The following is a 20285-nucleotide window of genomic DNA, read 5'->3' as shown; positions in this document are numbered from 1 at the left end:
GTAGACACCAACCTGCCTTCTCAAAATAGACACACTCGCCCTCATCCCAGGCTTTAAAGCCCGGCATTGCCCCACACAGAGAAGTCCTAACATGACCCTTTCCACAGGGACTAGAACCTGAGGATTGCTGTAGGACTTCTCTGCTCATTGCCCTAGAGAAAAATCTAGGGCTCCTACAGTGATCACTTTGGGGAGAACGTGCTCTTGGAGGGTAACTACTATTTAAAATACATTACACATGTCTTGACTTCTACTACGACTCCCCTTGAAGAAGAATGTGGTTAGAAACATGGGTCACAGCTAAAATCTCTCAAGTCCTCACTCACAGCCTCCAGGAAACCAGCTTGATCCAAACAATCTGAAGGTTTAGAAAGAATAACTACAAACAAGGAGGCTAGCACTTGTGTTTGCACCTCCTGTGTATCTACCTCAACAATTTTACAGCTTACCCTATTTAATTCTAGGTATTAGTTTGATCATTTAGTGGATGAGAAAATCAAAGGACTTAGACAGACTTAGCGCATGCCTACATTTATACAAGTAAATAGGGAGACCTCAGATTTGGACTCAGATCTGTGTCATTACCATGAAGTTGCTGCTTCTACTATGCTCATGGTTAACTTCCCTTATCATACTATGCCATCTCTCACCATTCATTCTCTCAAAAGAATCATCACTGAACAGTATTACCGCCATGAAAGCAAAAAGCTCCAACTAACTTCCAAGGAGGACATAGTTTAAAGATATTCTGTTCCACTGTAATTTATAGCAAGTACTAAGGACATAAACACTGCAGTCATGTTTTTGGGGATAAGGTCTATTTGCTACAGCTTTAAATATAAGCAAAATGAACATGTTTACCACTAGGTAATAACTATTGTAATGACAATAACTAAAAATAACTAGTTTAAAAATAGGTGATCTGTGTCAGGTAAGCTCTCCAGAGATGATAAATCACTTTTGTAGGTGGACTGTTATAAAACCCTCCACCTCCGGTGGTACAGCACCACCGCTTAGGAACCACAGCGCCACAGCTTGCTGCTTCTAAAGGCTTTGGGCCAAGCAGAGCTGTAAACCTGCCTACATATGTGACTCTATTCTCTACTTATCTATTCTATCTCTGTCTGTTCTCTACCAACAGATAAAATTTGCCTTTTAACATAGAAACCAGAACCTTCGCTCAAACTCGTCAATGGTGCTCACTAACATTTAGAAAAGCCTCACCGACAAGCCTTATGTCAGTGATTGCCAAAGGCATTGGAATTGCCCCTCAAAAGTGGTTTGGAAATTTGATGGAGTAGTTTTTTTCGGGTAATAATGACTGGAGGTCATGGTTAGCTGTAGAGAGGAAGAGCATGCTGGACTTATGAGTCCCAGAATGTGCAAGGGCATCTCTCACAACGAAGAATTGACCCATGACGTATACTTCCGAATGACCTATTAAAACCTATGTGCTGGGGCCGGGTACAATGGCTCATGCCTGTAATCCCAGCACTTTGGGAGGCCGAGGCAAGTGGATCATTTGATCTCAGGAGTTCAAGACCAGCCTGGACAACATGGTGAAACCCCGTCTCTACTAAAGATACAAAAATTAGCTGAGCGTGTTGTTGCACATGTGTACTCCCAGCTACTCAGGAGGCTGAGGCAGGAGAATCGCTTGAACCCAGGAGGCGGAGGTGGCAGTGAGCCGAGATCACACCACTGCACTCCAACCTGGGTGACAAAGCGAGACTCCATCTCGAACAAACAAACAAAAATGTGTTGGTATCTGAGCCTAGAGTCTAACTTGTCTTTATATGTTAGAGAGTTTTCTGCATGATTTAAAACTTCCTAAATTTTCCAGGAATGCAAAGTACTATGCATTTTGCAAGAAGACTTACTCTGTTTTGATCAAAAATTTATCCAAAAGTGTTCACCAGTCTGGAAAACCATGACACTGCTGGTGAACGACATCCCTCATGAAATTTAAGTCAGCAGTGCAGCATGCTTGCATCGGTCTGCACACATAGCTGTTGCATTCAGGGTGGTTCTTCATATAGGTGCAAGGCTGCTGGTATGGCATTTACATACTAAAATATATGTCATTTATTATAAGTTTATTACCTTTTATTCCTCTCTTACATTACAATTAGGGTATTATATTGATTTGTTTTCATTACAGGCATGGGTAAGTTATGTTATCTATGAATTTCACTGCAGGGTAGTAGAGGAGAATTGAAAAAATAATGGACCTAACAAGGCAGAGTTGGATATGATAGGGTTGAGAACATTGTCCTAGATGATGTGCCCTGTATCAAACTCTAATCCCAACTCTTCCCATCACTCCTTCCACTCCACCACATTGACCTTTCAGCTTTCCAATCAAGCTGGTGTCCACATCAGAGTCTCTGCTCTTGCTGTTTCTCTGTTTGAAATGCCCACCCCCTAAATCTCATTGTCCTCCCTCACTCCACTCAGGTCTTCACTCAAAAGCCACCTCCTCTGAGAGGTCTTCCACAACCATCATTCATCACACCACTCTCCACCCTCAAGCATCCTTTAAATTCCTCTATAGCACATAGCACTACCTAAAATGCTATTCGCTATTATAATGTTTACTTACCTGTCTGTCATTTGTTGCCATCATGGGAATACATAGGAGGTGGAATCTACTATTTTGGTGCTTGGAATAGTGGAAAGTGGCACGAAGTGGGTGCTTAATGAATATTTGTTAAATAAGTGAATTAATGCATGAAGATACTGCCTGTGCTCCTGCTACCTGGAAGCTAGGAGTAATCTCTTTCTCTTTCCTATCTATATAATTTATAGTCAATCGAAGTCAGCATTAATTCTTTCAAATATATCCATCAAATGCCTACCATATTTCAGGCAGTGATAATACAATAATAAATAACACATATCCTGCCCACATACTTTGCAATTAATGATCAGCTACAGCATCTCTGAAGTATTTGAGTCCTACAGTGAAGTGACTTTATAAAAAATACACCCATTTCTATTTTATATTCTGAATATCTTTAAAATACAGTAATTATGATGTTCATAAATTAGGAGATATCCCTTATGTATTCAAAAGAAAATTATTTTCACACACAGAAGAATTTTTACTCATGGAAAATCTTTTCCCAAGTCCTGGTGATATCCTTCAAGTCTCCAAAACACCAACCCTCAGAGATGAAGAGAGTTGAAGGTTAGGCAATAGTTAAATAAGCAGAAGCTTCTAGTTCCCTTGAGTGGGGTAGCCAGGAGGACCCTCTACCTACCTGGCTGAGATAAAGTCTCCTATCTGGGGCACAGAGGGACCACATGCCTCTGAAGGATCCTGCCAGCTAAAAAAGTCCAATCAGTCCTCTTTCTTAGGGTAGCACAGGGCGGCATCAGCTCCCGCTGATGACACACAGCCACCCTGGATGTTCCAGGCAGCGGCTGAGCATTCAGACCCTTTCCTTTCCCCACTTTGTGTCCAGGTACCCTCCTCATATGCTTGGAAGAAAGACAAAAGCAACTTGAAAACTAACATAGCCTCTATATTTGTACAGCGCTGCACAACAAACTTTTTCGTCCATTTTTACACTTGTAGGAAAGATAATATACTCTTTTTTTAATATATAAGCAAATTAAAGTGCAGATGTTCAGCAACTTGGCAAAACTGCTTCTTGTACCAAGGTCCTCTGACTCCAAGATAGGGAAGAGAAATGACAGGATAGAATCAGGCTTGGGGAATCATCCGTGGATTTTAATTCTCACAGGTATAGAACTTCACAGAAAGAGCTGGCTCTATCACACTCTGATCAAACATTTAAACAAATTCCAAAGCAATGTCTATTTGGCACACATACTCACCCTGTTCCCACCTCATCCCCAGCCCTCACAGTTCCATGAAGTCTGATCATTATTTCCAGAAAGACTCTAGAAATGAGCAAACCATAGAGTGGGCCAGAATGAACCTCCACCCTCACCCCGAATTTTAACAGTGATACAGAAATAATATCCCTACCCTCTCAGAATTCTCATGGTTAAGCACCTCCATTACCATGCTATGATACAGGGAGAATCAGGAAGATGTATGCAGTACTCTAGATTATGGTGGAAAAAAGTGACATACTCCTTTCCTGAACTCCCTTTACCTTCCCCTTCCCCACCCCGCCCCCACCACCACACACTAATTTTTCCTTTCAGGCCAGGGCTTAAAGCAAAAATATCTAAGATAGGCTGAGTTAACAATAAACGAAAGGCTTCAGGAAAGAATGTCCAGGAACTTCTGGTCCACACCATGTCCTTCAAAGGGCATATCTATGGGACCGGTGGGAGATAGATAACATCTGAATTGGCCTTCCTCCAAGGTAACCCAGAAATGTGAAGCCATGTCAGCTCTTACTACAAGAATTTTAAGTCTTTAAAGTACCATACTACTTCAAGAGAATTTCAAAAGTTTCCATTTGCTATAAACATGCACACATGGAAGCAGAAAGCATTAATCTCCCTCCAGGGTCCTCCTGTCTACCCCATCAATTCCCCCTACCTTTTGGCATGGCTGCTTTAAACTCCTATGTGGACTTTCCTGCCTCCCCCTACCTCGGCTTCCTTAGAGTGCAAGTGCACAGCTGTGTCCTCTGGTCACCCGTCCAGAGTCCCGCATGGGAGAGATGCTGAGTCTCCCCAGCAGTCCTGGGAACAAATCTTCTCGGGTTTCCTGGGTTCACCTGAGGTGGAGGTCGGTTCCTGGCAGGGGCAGCTCCCTCTAGCTAATAAGCTAGAGGTAGCAACATGCAAGGGAGAGAGCCAGACCAGCCCAAAATAGAAACCCAAGCTACATCACAACCTGACCAAGCTCCAATCTGGCTAAACGTGGCCCTTTAGACAAGACAAGGAGACAGCAGAAGTGAATGCGGGAGGAGAGAGGAGGTGAGAACATGGCTTTTTGAAAATCAGAAATTATGGAAATAACATTCAGATACAACACTTGAAGTTTGTCTTACAAACAAAAAGGGGTACAAACTTTTCACAGTAAAGAGCATTTAAGTATGAAACCTTTGAGTTTCTGGGGACAAGCTCATCCAGCTTGCTGCTGGTAATTAGTGTGTTGCACTGTGGTTTATTCCACTGAGACAAAGAGCAATGATTACATTTCACCTGATAGATCAGGAAGTGAGTGATGAGCTTGAGCACAAAAAGCCCCAGGAATGAAAAAGCATAGCTGACAGACAGTGCAAGAAATTATCCTCTGCACGACCCCGAATACCTCCTGACATCCACCAAGTGATAACCCTTTGGTCAAAGAAGGTATCACCTCAGAGGACAGTTGGACATATCCTCACTGACATATGGGACAATCTGCCCTTTTGTGGTCTCAGAGGTCAAAGGAGGGAACCATATTAGTTCCAAAACCTGTGACTTTGCGTCTTGGTCACTATGTGCCAATTATCTAACTGTGAAGTAAAGGATTCAAATGCTGTGTCAGTCGGGCTGAGCAGAGAGATGCAGCAGGCATCTGAGCCTCTACTAGACAATGAAAATCCATAAGAGAGGAATACAGAAAGAATGAAGAATGAGGGGACAGAAAAGGAGAGAAGGTCCAGGATTCTCAAGGAAAAGGGTTTCCTTTCTCTCCCCTATAGCCTCCAGGGAGGAATAAACATAATTATCAACCTAGCATGACAGCATTCAAAATAAAAGAGGCACCTGCCAGGTGACCATCTCTGCCGGGACTCGAACCCGGAACCTCTGGATTAGAAGTCCAGCGCGCTCGTCCATTGCGCCACAGAGACCTCACCACACACACAGCATCAGCACCAGAACTGAAAAAGCACATACCTTCTGCATCACCGAGCCATCTCAGCATCCTGCTCTCTGAGCGGTGGGGGGGACAGGGACAGCTGGAAAATCTGGAGTGGAGATCCACCAGCCGGCTTCATCAAAGCTTTTCTCAATACTGTGGGTCTGATGGTCCCCAGAGGATTGGAGGAATGTGACAGCAGTCAATTTACCAGATTCTGAATTCCTGATGGAATAGGACAGAACTAGAGCCTTTGCTCTCCTTTCCTCTCCATCCCTTAGGGATGATACGAAAATCTCTCGATTCTCATGCTAATTAAGCAGAGTGCACCCAACCCTGCAGAAAACGCAGAAGCCATCTCTACCTCCACCCCCACTCGCTCACTGTGGTTTCATCCCAGTCCAGCTATTCTCAGACAGGGGCTGGGCAACGCTTGGGGATTCAGGAAAACCCTCGATCCCAGAGACAAAGGAGCTGCTTCTGTAAAGGAACACTGTGAACAACGGCAGCAGAGAATGGCAGCTGAGTTCTAAGAGACTGGTCTGGTTCTCAGCAATAAGAACTGTATCTGTCAAGCCCAGGCAAGAGGTACCGGGAGTCTGATGTTCCTTCAGCATCTTCACTAGAATTAAGAATGGGAGTGAAGAAAAAACAGTGTTCAGTGTGTGTGTTCAGTGTGTAAGGATGTGTGAACGTATATGTGTGTGTGAGAGAGTGTGTATGAGAGAGAGGAGGGAGAGTGTCTGTACACATAGGGCTGGAGGGTAAGAGTGGCAGATCTCTGATGAAATAGATGTCCTCAAATAGCCCTCCGTAAATACCTGTATCTCTTTCCCCCACCTTCCTGAGCCCCAAGTCTCTGACAGCCTTTTTCCCCAGGGCTATCTACTTTGAAGGACAAGGATTTCTCAGCTACCTGTGCTTGCTACAAGTATCCTAGTACAATCAAAGTGACTAACCCTCCATAACCATGTACCCAGCTCAGATCCAAGAAAATGATTTCTATTTTTAGAAGCCTCTCAGAGAAGACAATTCCATAATCACTGTTGTTTATAATTTCCACTGAGCCCATTCTTCTGAATGTCTAATCTAAATCCTTCTTACCTCACTTCAGCTCATTTTCTCCTATTTGGTTCCCAGACACATGGGAATAATTGGATTCTTGGTTCCTGATGACAATGCGTTGATTTAAAGACTAATTGTGTTCACCACCCCACTCCCCATCAAAAGGTTACAATAAAAGCAGGGAGCCAACTCAGATATCCCTCCTCCCTCACTGTGTGTCTCCATGGCCCCCAGTTCTGGACACTGCCAGCCAACTCCAATCATACAATATAGTTATTTCTAACCTGTGAGGCCAGGTGATGGCCAAGTAAGGAAACAATATGACTAAATGAAATGATTAGATTAGAAAACCCTTAAGGGCTTTCTGACTCTAAGACTACAATTACAGCATCTCCCACTTCCCTACCCATTCATATAGCCCCAGGAATGAGACATGGTAGAGAACACAACCAAAGCAATTCAGTCAGATCAGGAATATAAGTAAAAGACTCTTTCTAACACACGGGGGGAAGCAGCTACTCCAACCAGGCTTGCCTTCCATCTACGACCTAGAGATGGGGGCTCAGAAAAGTGAGACTAATTGTGTCTATTATAGACTTGAAACAAGAAGGCACAGAATAGACCTTCCTATCCAGAGATTGTATTACTCTGAGTGGCTAGTCACAAGGTGCTGATGAAAGAGTTAGTCAAGGGGTCTATATGATTGTAAAGGGAAGCTTAACAGCACAGGCTACCAATGAACCATTCCAATGTAAGAGAAAGGAAAAACTAGACTCTCAAGATAACTTCCTGCCAGGCTCAGTGTTCTCACACACACACACATACACACACACACACACACACACACACACACACACACACACTGCCCTTCATAAAGATATTATCCTATATCCCAGAAATCTATCAGCCCCCTGAGTGACGTCCAAAGTATCACTGCTTCTTACAAGATCATGTGTTGTCCCAGCTCTCCAACTCCCTCCAGGAGCTTCATTCATTGTCTGCAATGTTCCCACTTGGTGCTGGGAATACAATGATGGAGAGATATATCATGGCATGGTTCTACTCTCAAGAATCCCAAAGGCATATTCCAACGCAGGAATGACCCTGAAACATGTATGGGAGAAAAGAAGGAATCAACTTATTACTCACCAAATAAAATACCAATTTGCAAGTCCATACAAAGGCTATAACTCTGGGAGCAGAAAGATCCATCTTCATAGGAAGTTGTATAACTTAGTTGGTTTAGACTCTGAGAAAATTCCTTAACTCTGATCTTCCATTTCCTCATTATAAACTAGGGGCACTAACCTATATGCTACTGATAAAGATCAGCTGAGATTTCATAAAGCAGAGTGTTTGTCCCCTTTTTTCCTCTATTCCATGAGTTAATTCTCAACTCTATTGACTGGGTTGTTTCTTTCCCTTTGAATACCCTTCCTTCATCTTCCTCTCACCACCCCACAGAAATCTCTTCATTCCAGCAAAAAAATGCCCATCACCAAGTCTTTCCAGTTCCCCTTATACTTATAATGTACATCAACAAAAGTACTCTGGACTTTGAGGACTTTTTTCAAATAAGAGATGTCTCTCTGACATCGCATTTGGCTTTATCATCCATAAAACAGACAGAGCCTCTTGATAGTGTCAATAATGTCTTAAACTAGGTTTTAATTTAAAATAAGAAGGCAAACAATCAAATAAATCTATAGTTTTAAAGGGCAGGAAAGGTGAAGTCACGTCACTCAAAATGATTGAAGCTAGTACATCTTTTTCTTCTTTTAAACTAGCTGTATGTCATTCATGTTTACGTAAACTCTCTGGAAGAAAAGTACATTCACCTTCCAAAAAAAAAAAAAAAATCTGTACTGATTTAATTCTCCAAAGATCTGTGACTCAAACATTACTCATACCTCTAATTGAATACCACTCTGCGACCCTACAGACAAACTAGTGATGCTCATACACTCTTTCATTCACAAGGTGTTGCTGGGATACATATGATAAATGCCCTCCAAATTTTCCCTTTGGTCCAATTAAATCCTACATCCTACTGTGGTCTTACTTACAGCTTCTCTAAATGTTCCTACATCAACTAGTCTGTATTTTAAATTGTAAAGGCTATTACATGGAGTAAGACAGTGAATTTGTCATTTAGATAACACAGCCCTTACATATTATACTTTCATCTCCCAGGCCCTATGATGCCATAAACCTTATTAATCCACATCTATTGTGAGCACAACTTCTGGAAGTGTTACCATATACCATCTTCCCATGTTCCTACCTGCTATCAGCTCCCTCTTACTATCTCACCCCCAAGGAGTCAGCCCAGGTCTTTCCTACTGTGAGTACCTTCCAGGAAGGCTGGAAAAGGTGCTTTGCAATGTCAGGCCTATAGAATGAGACCTACTGTGCAGACGTTCAGTTCATAACTCCCAACCCTTAAGGAAGGGTAAAATGGACATACATACCCACAATGCAAAAGCCCTTGAATCCTTTTCCAGACACTTCATCTTCATGAGGTCTTGCCCTATATTCATTTCTCCATTCCTATTATGCATTTTCTGACCTATCATAATAAAGCATTTAGGTTCCCAAGTCTATTTTTCCTCCCTCCTAGCCTGTGAGCCTGACTGCAGATTGTTCCTTTCCTCCTCAGTCCCCTTTCTCATACTTGAAGAGGGAAGAAATGAGATAATCCAGGTAACAATTGAGCCTGAGAATCAAGCCAAGGAAAGACAAATACAGAGCAAATTATCCTTTCATCATCCCATCCAACTTTCAGAAACCATTCGGGTCTAGCCCAGTCAAACTGAGCTATTGAGGCCTCTCAAGCCTTTCCAAAAGTAGACCCAGAACCAATCTATCTTAACAATGGGCTGGACCTCCAGGGCTAGTCAAGGTCACAAGAGAGTCCATACAGAGGTCAGCTCCCTAAGGGAGTCTGAGAAATGCTGAGAAATCTGGAGATACAATCTCCCTTTCCTTATTGCCTCTCACCCACCACTGACAGATTCTCCAGGAAGCCATTTAAAGAGTTATAGAGGCCAGGCATCCTGGCTCATGCCTGTAATCCCAGCATTTGGGGAGGCCAAGGTGGGAGGATCACAAGGTCAAGAGATTGAGACCATCCTGACCAACATGGTGAAACCCCCTCTCTACTAAAAATACAAAAATTAGCTGGGCATGGTAGTGTGTGCCTGTAGACCCAGCTACTCGGGAGGCTGAGGCAGGAGAATCTCTTGAACCCGGGAAGTGGAGGTTGCAGGGAGCTGAGATCACACCACTGCACTCCAGCCTGGTGACAGAGTGAGACACCATCTCAAAAAAAAAAAAAAAAAAAAAAAGAATTCTAGAGAGTGTGTCTCTAAGGACATGAAGTATCTCTTTGGTCAAGAAGGATGATGAGGAATCTAGTAGTGCTCAACAAATGCGAGGGCAGTAAGTTGTCGTGTCCCATCAGATCTTTCTGTGAAGTTTGGGGAAAACTTTCTGCTTCACCCAAACCCCCAAAATAAGGTGATTCCTCGTGCTTTCTAGTTCACTCTCCTTTATGCTCTTTAGAATCAGGACCCTCTAACCCCAAGCCATCACCTGCTTGTGCAGATCCCCAGTCCTGTCTTCTTACATTTTCTTCTTGACATCCCCATCAATGTCTCCTTCTTCCTTGGGGTATATAACCCTTAGTCATTTCCTGCTTTAAAATGTTCTTCTCACCTCTGTCCACACCTTTCCTCATTTCTGTCCATTTCACTTTCCCCATTTTCTGCAACTGGCATTCCCTAATTCTTTACTGTGTAATCTCTATAATGCTCGATTTATTGGCCATGTCACCATCTGTTCTCATCTGCCCTAGGATCCATCTACTCCAAACACATTGGCCAAACTCATTGTTCCCAGTCTTCCCTAGATTCAGCCCACTGCTCTTCTCTGTCTCTGCTCCCCTTAGCTATCATCCTCAAGGCACTCTGAGTTTCCCAGGCCTCCAAATTCCTCTATCATTAAAATCTATTGCTTGGACCCAGAGTCTTTGTTATTGTCAGCCCTACATCCTCAGGCCTTCTTTTACTTTCCTCCAGATTTCATTCTTCAGACCACTTTACTTGCCCACCATCCTCTTAGTCTTTGTCTCATCTCCTTAAATCTTCAACTTGTAGTACCTGTCCTTCTGAATCTCCTTCCACCGCATCCATACAGTACCAGATTCCTGAGGCTTACCCAGAAGAACTTGCTGGTCCTTCCTTCTTCCCTAAATTCATCTCCAGACATTCTGGGTTCTGCCTGACTCTACAACACACCTGTATTTGTTTCACTTCTTTGCCTGGGACTGTGTGCGCCACTGGTGTTAAAACTGGGAGGCCCTGAATAGGGCCCTGCTAATCCCCATGGCACTGAGTTGCCATGGGAATGGGCTGACAACTGGGCTTCTTAATCTTTAGCCACTATGGGGCCCCAATCCTTAAAGGGCCAGATATCCTAGGCCAGAGGCCAAAGAATTAGAAGAGGGATCCTTAAAGGGTCAAGGATTCTATGATTGTAAGTCAAGGGATTCAAGAACATTGTTTTTTGCCTAATATTATGAGTAAATTAGGCTTTTGCTATCTGTCCCCTACCTCAGCCCCACTTCGCATTCAGCCTGGAAAAAGCCTTGAGGGTTACATAGTAAGGCAGACTTCTTGGCAATGGCAAGAGAAGAAAGGTGTTCATCTTTCACAGTCCATCAGTTTAATTAAACCAAAGAGCGTGACCATGAAAGTTTCAATCCTAGAGACTAAACTTGTCCTTACACAAGAACCTTATGTCTGACAAATTACAGCAGGGTCTGTACATAGTTCATCCTTATACAGCAGGAGCAGCTCTTTTCAAATCTGTCCCTGAAGAACATCAAGTCCCCACACGGAAGACAGGGTCCAGGGGAAGCATTTCACCTTGAGTCGGCCAGCTCATCTCCTTCAGTTTCTCCCCTTTAGAAGGTAAGAACTGAATTTCCAAGCCCTTCTCATGCTACCTATGATTCTAAGAAACAGTATCAATGGTAGTAATAATGATAATAAAGATATTTTGAATTGTCTCATTTTATCATCAGAACTTTCCTAGATCATTGGAAGAGTGATCATCATTATTTTTCTTTTACAAAAGAAGAACCTTGATCAAAGACATTAGGTGGTTTGCCCAAAGTTACTCAGCTTGTAAGAGGTGGGACTAGGGTGAGCTACCATACAGTGTCTTGACTTCTGTGACCTTCCAGGGAGGCCTCAACAGAAGGTGTCTGCTAAGAGGCACTGGCTGCCTTCATTACAATTTGTTCCAGGAAGCGAAATTCTGAGACCTTTCCCCCTAACTTTCTTCCCAGTCTTTGCAACCATTCAACAGTGCCCTAAGCATAGGATAGGATGGCCAGCCAGCCCTGAAAAGGGTCACAGAGTGGGGTCAAAGGTCGTGCTGCTTAAGAGAACAAACAGCACAGGCAGGTGTGTAAGAGAGCTCTCTCTGGGTTCTTCTTTAGTGGCTCATTCTCCTCCCAGCTACCTTAAGACATAAGAAACTGATTTCCGGATTAAATAAAACAATTTGCTCAAGATCAGTCAGCTTGGCATTCATGAATCTGATCCTCCATTCCAGGTTTTCCAACTCCTAATTTGATGCTTTTTAAAATGTCACTACAGTGTTACTGAGTCACTCTTCTTAATTTTTTTTTAATTGACCTATAATATTGTGTATTTTTACTATGCACAACATGGTATTTTGAAGTACATATATATTGTGGAATAGTTAACTGTAGCTAGTCATTATGGAAAACAGTATAAAGGTTCTTAAGACATTTAAAAAGAGAGTTACGATAGGATCCGGCAATCCCACTACTGGGTATATATCCAAGGAAATAAAATCAGTATGTTGAGATACTTGCTTGGAATCCCCAACATAGTCTTTTTATTATTATTATTATACTTTAAGTCCTGGTATACATGTCCAGAACATGCAGGTTTGTTACATAAGTATACATGTGCCATGGTGGTTTGCTGCACCTATCAACCCGTCATCTCCATTAGGTATTTCTCCTAACGCTATTCTTCCCCCTGCCCTCCAGCCCCCGACAGGCCCCAGTGTGTGATGTTCCTCTCGCTGTGCCCATATGTTCTCATTGTTCAACTCCCACTTATTAGTGAGAAGATGTGGTGTTTGGTTTTCTGTTCCTGTATTAATGTGCTGAGAATGATGGTTTCCAGCTCCTTTCATGTCCCTGCAAAGGACACGAACTCATTCTTTTTATGGCTGCACAGCATTCCATGGTGTATATGTGCCACATTTTCTTTATCCAATCTAACATTGATGGACATTTGGGTTGGTTCCAAGTCTTTGCTATTGTGAATAGTGCTGCAGTAAACATATGTGTGCATGTGTCTTTATAGTAGAATGACTTATAATCCTTTGGGTATATACCCAGTGATGGGATCGCAGGGTCAAATGGTATTTCTAATTCTAGATACTTGAGGAATCGCCACAGTGTCTTTCACAATGGTTGAACTAATTTACACTCCCACCAACAGTATAGAAGTGTTTCTATTTTTCCACATCCTCTCCAGCATCTGTTGTTTCCTGACTTTTTAATTCTAACTGGCATGAGACGTTATCTCATTGTGGTTTTGACTTGCATTTCTCTTAACAACCAGTGATGATGAGCTTTCTTTCATATGTTTATTGGCCGCATAAATGTCTTCTTTTGAAAAGTGTCTGTGCATAAACTTTGCCCACTTTTTGATGAGCTTGTTTTTTTCTTGTAAATTTGTTTAAGTTTCCTGTAGATTCTGGGTATTAGTCCTTTGTCAGATGGATAAATTGTAAAAATTTTCTCCCATTCTGTAGGTTGCCTGTTCACTCTGGGATAGTTTCTTTTGCTGTGCAGAAGCTCTTTAGTGTAATTAGATCCCATTTCTCAATTTTGGCTTTTGTTGCCATTGCTTTTGGTGTTTTAGTCATGAAGTCCTTGCCCATGCCTAAGTCCTTGCAATGCCTATGTATTGCCTAAATTTTCTTCTATGGTTTTTATGGTTTTGGGTCTTATGTTTAAGTCTTTAATCCATCTTGGGTTAATTTTTGTATAAAGTATAAGGAAGGGATCCAGTTTTAGTTTTCTGCATATGGCTAGTCAGTTTTCCAAACATCATTTGTTAAATAGGGAATCCTTTCCCCATTGCTTGTTTTTGTCAGGTTTGTCAAAGATCAGATGGTTGTAGATGTGTGGCATTATTGCTGAGGCCTCTGTTCTGTTCCTTTGGTCTATAGTACCATGCTATTTTGGTTGCTGTACCCTTGTAGTACAGTTTGAAGTCAGGTAGCGTGATGCCTCCAGTTTTGTCCTTTTTGCTTAGGATCGTCTTGGTTATGTGGGCTTTTTGGTTCCATATGAAACTTAAAGTAGTTTTTTCTAATTCTGTGAAGAAAGTCTATGGTAGCTTGATGGGAATAGCATTGAATCTATAAATTACTTTGGGCAGCATGGCCATTTTCATGATATTGATGCTTCCTATCTATGAGCAAGGAATGTTTTTACATTTGTTTGTGTCCTCTCTGATTTCCTTAAGCAGTGCTTTGTAGTTCTCCTTGAAGAAGTCCTTCATATCCCTTGTAAGTTGGGATTCCTAGGTATTTATTCTCTTTGTAGCAATTGTGAGTGGGAGTTTGCTCATGATTTGGCTCTCTGTCTGTCTATTATTGGTGTATAGGAATACTTGTGATTTTTGCACATTGATTTTGTATCCTGAGACTTTGCTGAAGTTGCTTATCAGCTTCAGGAGTTTTTGGGCTGAGACGATGAGGTTTTCTAAATATACAATCATGCTGTCTGCAAACAGAGATAATTTGACTTCCTCTCTTCCTATTTGAATATGCTTTCTTTCTTTCTCTTGTCAGATTGCCCTGGCCAGAATTTCCAATACTATGTTGAATAGGAGTGGTGAGAGAGGGCATCCTTGTCTTGTGCCAGTTTTCAAAGGGAATGCTTCCAGCTTTTGCCCACTCAGTGTGATATTGGCTGTGGGTTTGTCATAAATAGCTCTTATTATTTTGAGATATGTTCCATCAGTACCTAGTTTATTGAGTGTTTTTAGCTTGAAGGGCTGGTGAATTTTATCGAAGGCCTTGTCTGCATCTGTTGAGATAATCACGTGATTTTTGTCATTGGGTCTGTTTATGTGATGGATTACGTTTATTGATTTGCATATGTTGAATCAGTCTTGCATCCCAGGGATGAAGCTGACTTGATCATGGTGGATAACTTTTTTGATGTGCTGCTGGATTTGTTTTGCCATCATTTTATTGAGGGGAATCCCCAGCATAATCTTTACACAAAGATTACGCAGGGCAGGTAAGAGCAGAATGCTTTGCATTTATTCTTAACTGGTAAACTAGAAAATCAAAAGCATCAATTAACCTCTTCTTGGAATCACAGAATGTTCAAAATGGAAAAGGGTTTTAAAATAATCAAGTCTCATTTATTCATGGATCAGCTGAATTTTTGTCACATATTCTTATTACTTTTATTAATTTAGAGAAAATCTAATTTGAAGATCAAATTGATAATGCTAAGTGGGTGAATGTTTGCTCTTTATTTTCTATATTTCTGTAGTCTGTAATTTTTGTCAAGCCTCTCCATCTGTAATTACATAGATTAACAAACTCAGAACCACAGAAATTAAATCATGTATCCAATATCACAAAAATAGACAAACAGTTATGATCCAATCAGAAAACTAGACTTCCAAGTTGGGATACTTAGGGTTTGAATCTCAGCTGTGTATGATGTTGGACACCTAAAGGAACCTAAATGATCTCAGAGATTCAGATTACTTATCTGATTTTAAAAATCCACAGAAGTGGCCAGGCGTTGTAGCTCACACTTGCAATTCTAGCACTTTGGGAGGCCAAGGGGGGCGGATCATGAGGTTAGGAGTTCGAGACCAGACTGACCAACACAGTGAAACCCTGTCTCTACTAAAAATACAAAAAATTAGCCAGGCGTGGTGGCGGGCGCCTGTAATCCCAGCTGCTCGGGAGGCCGAGGCAGGAGAATCACTTGAACCTGGGAGATAGAGCTTGCAGTGAGCCGAGACCAGGCCATTGCGCTCCAGCCCAGGTGAAAGTGCGAGACTCTGTCTCAAAAAAAAAAAATTCACAGAAGTAATAAAATCTATCTTGTAAAGTCACTATAAGTGTGATAAAGAAAGAGAAAATCTTTAGTAGACTAGTGCTGACAGTCTTTATTTTTAGAAAGAATAGTTAATGCTTGGGTTTTTTCCTCTTTACCCCATCCATTCCTCAACTGACTCCACTCTAGCAACTGCTAAATGTCCTCACTAAAGTCACTAATGGTTTGCTGCTAATTGTCAAATCGAATAGTTTCACTTCACCTTTCTGCAGTCACCACATCTTCACCCTTAGAAATGCTGACTCCTCTTGCTTCTGGGGCATGCCACTGTCTTCTCATTTACCTCCTATCCCTCGGCCCCTCCTTCTCAATCTCTTTCACCAGCTCCTCCTCCTCTTCCTTCTTAAATATCAGTGTTCCAAAGAGTGACACTTATCAGACTGCAAGCCAGAAGGTTAGCAGTATTTTTATATTATTTAACAGCAGAGAAAAGAGATGATAGAATAGGATATGACAGAACAGAAAAGAAAATAGCTGAGGGTATCACCCTCTAAGAAGACCATGTATTGTTTCATGAAATTTTTGTATCAGCTGCATATGAATGTATACATATAGGCATATGAGTTGTGGTCAAAAACACTGCCATAAAGTGCACCTTGGTGCTCTTCTTTAGATTTTCTCCCTAGGTAATTATAAATGGCATATGTACTACATGTATTACCAGCTATGAGCTGAAAACCCTTAAATCTGCACCTTAAAATCAGACATACCATGTGAAATCCAGATTGCGATACTCAGTTGCCTTTAGATTGCCATTCCTATGTGACTCACAATGATCTCAACTGCAAAATGTACAAATAAGAACTTATATTTCCCCATAAATCTGTTCTTCATAATCCACTAGTTTATTCATCTATTTTTTTTTGAGATGGAATCTCACTCTGTCACCCAGGCTGGAGTGCAGTGGTGCAATCTCAGCTCACTGCAACCTCTGCCTCCTGGGCTAAGCAATTCTTCTGCCTCAGCCTCCCTAGTAGCTGGGATTTCAGGCACCTGCCACCATGTCCAGCTAATTTTTGTATTTTAGTAGAGACAGGGTTTCACCATGCTGGCCAGGCAAGTCTTGAACTCCTGACCTCAGGTGATCTGCCCGCCTCAGCCTCCCAAAGTGCTGGGATTACAGGGGTGAGCCACAATACCCGGCCTAATCCACTAGTTTAATTAATGGTTATCATCATCCACCTACTCATTTATTACTTTATTTATTTGCTCCATAAATCCATAAATACCTACTGTACAATAAGAAATGTGCCGAGTATTGGAGATATAAAGATAATGATGATATCATGTCTATTCTTAATAAAAATCACAGTCAAAAATAGAAAAATAAAGTCATGAAACAAAGTTGCCCAACTCTAGAAATCATATGTCTGGCATGCTACAAAACCAAAAATGGGCAAATGAATCCAGTCTGCGGAGTCTAAGAATGTTTTCTAGAGCTGCAGACCTAAGCTGAGGTTTAAAGTAAGAACAGCTGTAAACAGAGCAAAAGAAGAGATTAGGGATGGGGAGAGAGATTTTGTGTGTGTGTGTGTGTGTGTGTGTGTGTGTGTGCGCGTGTATGTGTGTGTGTTGGGGGAGCCAAGGAGATAAGAGAGGAAAGCATGAGTAAAAATACAGCAAAAACCATCCTGTCTGCATAAGAAACTACAGGAAATGAGAGATATTGCTGAAGTCCAAAATCCCAGGCAGGAAGTGACAAGGCATGTGGAAACAAAAATCAGAACATGCAGATCAACATATGTCATGTTAAAGGCCAATTGTAATCCTGTAGGAGATGCAGAGGCAGTGAAGGGTTTTAAGTAAGGGAAAACGATGATTTGATTTGCATTTTAGAAAGATCACTCTGGCTGTAGTAGATAATTTCAAGAGTGCACAGTGAAGAGGCTTTTGCAGTAGTCAAGTTAAGATATAATGGAGATCTGAACCACAGTAATAGAATTGGCTACATAACAGTAAATTGAAAGAAGATTGATTTGATACAAGCAGTTTTGGGGAGACAAAACTGGCCATCCAGACTCTTAAGCCAGAAATGCGGAATGAGTCAAGGCTCCTCCCCTTAAAACTTTATCTTCCAAATTGAATCAGCTACTAAGGTCTATCCACTCTGTCTCTTTAATAGCTCTCAAACATATGCCTCGATTTCTATTCTCACTGCTCTTGGCTTAGTTCAGATAGTTCATCCTCTGTAGCCAGGACTATTTGTTTGTTTGTTTGTTTATTTATGTATTTTGTTTTTTTATTATACTTTTAAGTTCTAGGGTACATGTGGGAAACGTGCAGGTTTGTTACATATGTATTCATGTGCCATGGTGGTTTGCTGCACCCATCAACTTGTCATTTATATTAGGTATTTCTCCTAATGCTATCCCTTCCCCAGCTCCCCACCCCCTGACAGGCCCCACTGTGTGATGTTCCTCACCCTGTGTTCAAATGTTCTTATTGTTCAATTCCCACCTATGAGTGAGAACATGCGGTGTTTAGTTTTCTGTCCTTGTGATAGTTTGCTGAGAATTATGGTTTCCAGCTTCATCCATGTCCCTGCAAAGGACATGAACTCATTCTTTTTATGGCTGCATAGTATTCCATGCTGTATACGTGCCACATTTTCTCAATCCAGTCTATTATCGATGGACATTTGGGTTGGTTCCAAGTCTTTGCTATTGTGAATAGTGCCATAACAAACAAACATGTGCATGTGTCTTTATAGTAGCATGATTTATAATCCTTTGGGTATATATCCAGTAATGGCATCACTGGGTCAAAAGGTATTACTAGTTCTAGATCCTCAAGGAATCACCACATAGTCTTCCACAATGGTTGAACTAATTTACATTCCCACCAACAGTGTAAAAGCGTTCCTATCTCTCCACATCCTCTCCAGCATCTGTTGTTTCCTGACTTTTTAATGATCGCCATTCTAACTGGCGTGAGATGGTATCTCATTGTGGTTTTGATTTGCATTTCTCTGATGACCAGTGAGGATGAGCATTTTTTCATGTGTCTGTTGGCTGCATAAATGTCTTCTTTTGAGAAGTGTCTGTTCATATCCCTTGCCCACTTTTGATGGGGTTGTTTTTTTCTTGTAAATTTGAGTTCTTTGTAGATTCTGGATATTAGCCCTTTGTCAGATGGGTAGATTGCAAAAATTTTCTCCCATTCTGTAGGTTGTCTGTTCACTCTGATGGTAGTTTCTTTTGCTGTGCAGAAGCTCTTTAGCTCAATTAGATCCCATCTGTGTATTTTGGCTTTTGTTGCCATTGCTTTTGGTGTTCTAGTCATGAAGTCCTTGCCCATGCCTATGTCCTGAATGGTACTGCCTAGGTTTTCTTCTAGAGTTTTTATGGTTTTAGGTCTAACATTTAAGTCTTTTAATCCATCTTCAATTAATTTTTGTAAAAGGTGTAAGGAAGGGATCCAATTTCAGCTTCCTACATATGGTTAGCCAGTTTTCCCAACATCATTTATTAAATAGGGAATTTTTTCCCCATTTCTTGTTTTTGTCTAGTTTGTCAAAAATCAGATGGTTGTAGATGTATGGTGTTATTTCTGAGGCCTCCATTCTGTTCCGTTGGTCTATATATCTGATTTGGTACCAGTACCATGCTGTTTTGGTTACCATAGCCTTGTAATACAATCTGAAGTCAGGTAGCCTGATGCCTCCAGGTTTGTTCTTTTTGCTTAGGATTGTCTTGGCAATGCAGGCTCTGTTTTGGTTCTATATGAACTTTAAAGTAGTTTTCTCCGATTCTGTGAAGAAAGTCATTGGTAGCTTGATGAGTAGCTTCCTATCCATGAGCATGGAAAGTTTTTCCATTTGTTTGTGTGCTCTTTTATTTCCTTGAGCAGTGCTTTGTAGTTCTCCTTGAAGAGGTCCTTCACATCCCTTGTAAGGTGGATTCCTAGGTATTTTATTCTCTTTGTAGCAATTGTGAATGGGAGTTCACTCATGTTTTGGCTCTCTGTTTGTTATTGGTGTAGAGGAATGCTTGTGATTTTTGCACATCGATTTTGTATCCTGAGACTTTGCTGAAGTTGCTCATCAGCTTCAGGAGTTTTTGGGCTGAGACAATGGGGTTTTCTAAATATACAATCCTGTCATCTGCAAACAGGGGCAATTTGACTTCCTCTTTTCCTAATTGAATACACTTTATTTCTTTCTCTTGCCTGACTGCCCTGGCCAGAACTTCCAACACAATGTTGAATAGGAGTGGTGAGAGAGGGCATCCTTGACTTGTG

The 20285-nt window shown here is 41.5% G+C and overlaps 1 protein-coding gene and 1 non-coding gene across 5 annotated transcripts in view; both read right to left on the bottom strand.

Moving 5' to 3' along the window:
* Positions 1-20285, bottom strand: part of AIM2 (absent in melanoma 2) — a 137589-nt gene that overhangs the window by 84900 nt on the left and 32404 nt on the right. Inside the window, exons 1-3 of one of the 4 annotated variants that reach the window (XR_012089913.1) lie at positions 11060-11130; positions 7786-7945; positions 5815-6001 (exon numbers count right to left, since the gene is read on the bottom strand). The exons of the other annotated variants lie outside the window; for them this stretch is intronic. The gene's annotated coding sequence lies outside the window, so the exon portion shown is untranslated. Of the gene's footprint in view, positions 1-5814; positions 6002-7785; positions 7946-11059; positions 11131-20285 lie in introns of those variants that run through there. 4 annotated transcript variants of the gene reach the window in all.
* On the bottom strand, positions 5695-5768 carry TRNAR-UCU (transfer RNA arginine (anticodon UCU)). The gene has a single exon. It is a non-coding gene; the product is annotated as a tRNA-Arg (tRNA).

The sequence above is a fragment of the Chlorocebus sabaeus genome, chromosome 20 (assembly GCF_047675955.1).
Source record: "Chlorocebus sabaeus isolate Y175 chromosome 20, mChlSab1.0.hap1, whole genome shotgun sequence".
NCBI classification, from domain to species: domain Eukaryota; kingdom Metazoa; phylum Chordata; class Mammalia; order Primates; family Cercopithecidae; genus Chlorocebus; species Chlorocebus sabaeus.
Note: the sequence above shows the minus strand (reverse complement) of the source record. Positions and strands in the feature narration are given on the sequence as shown.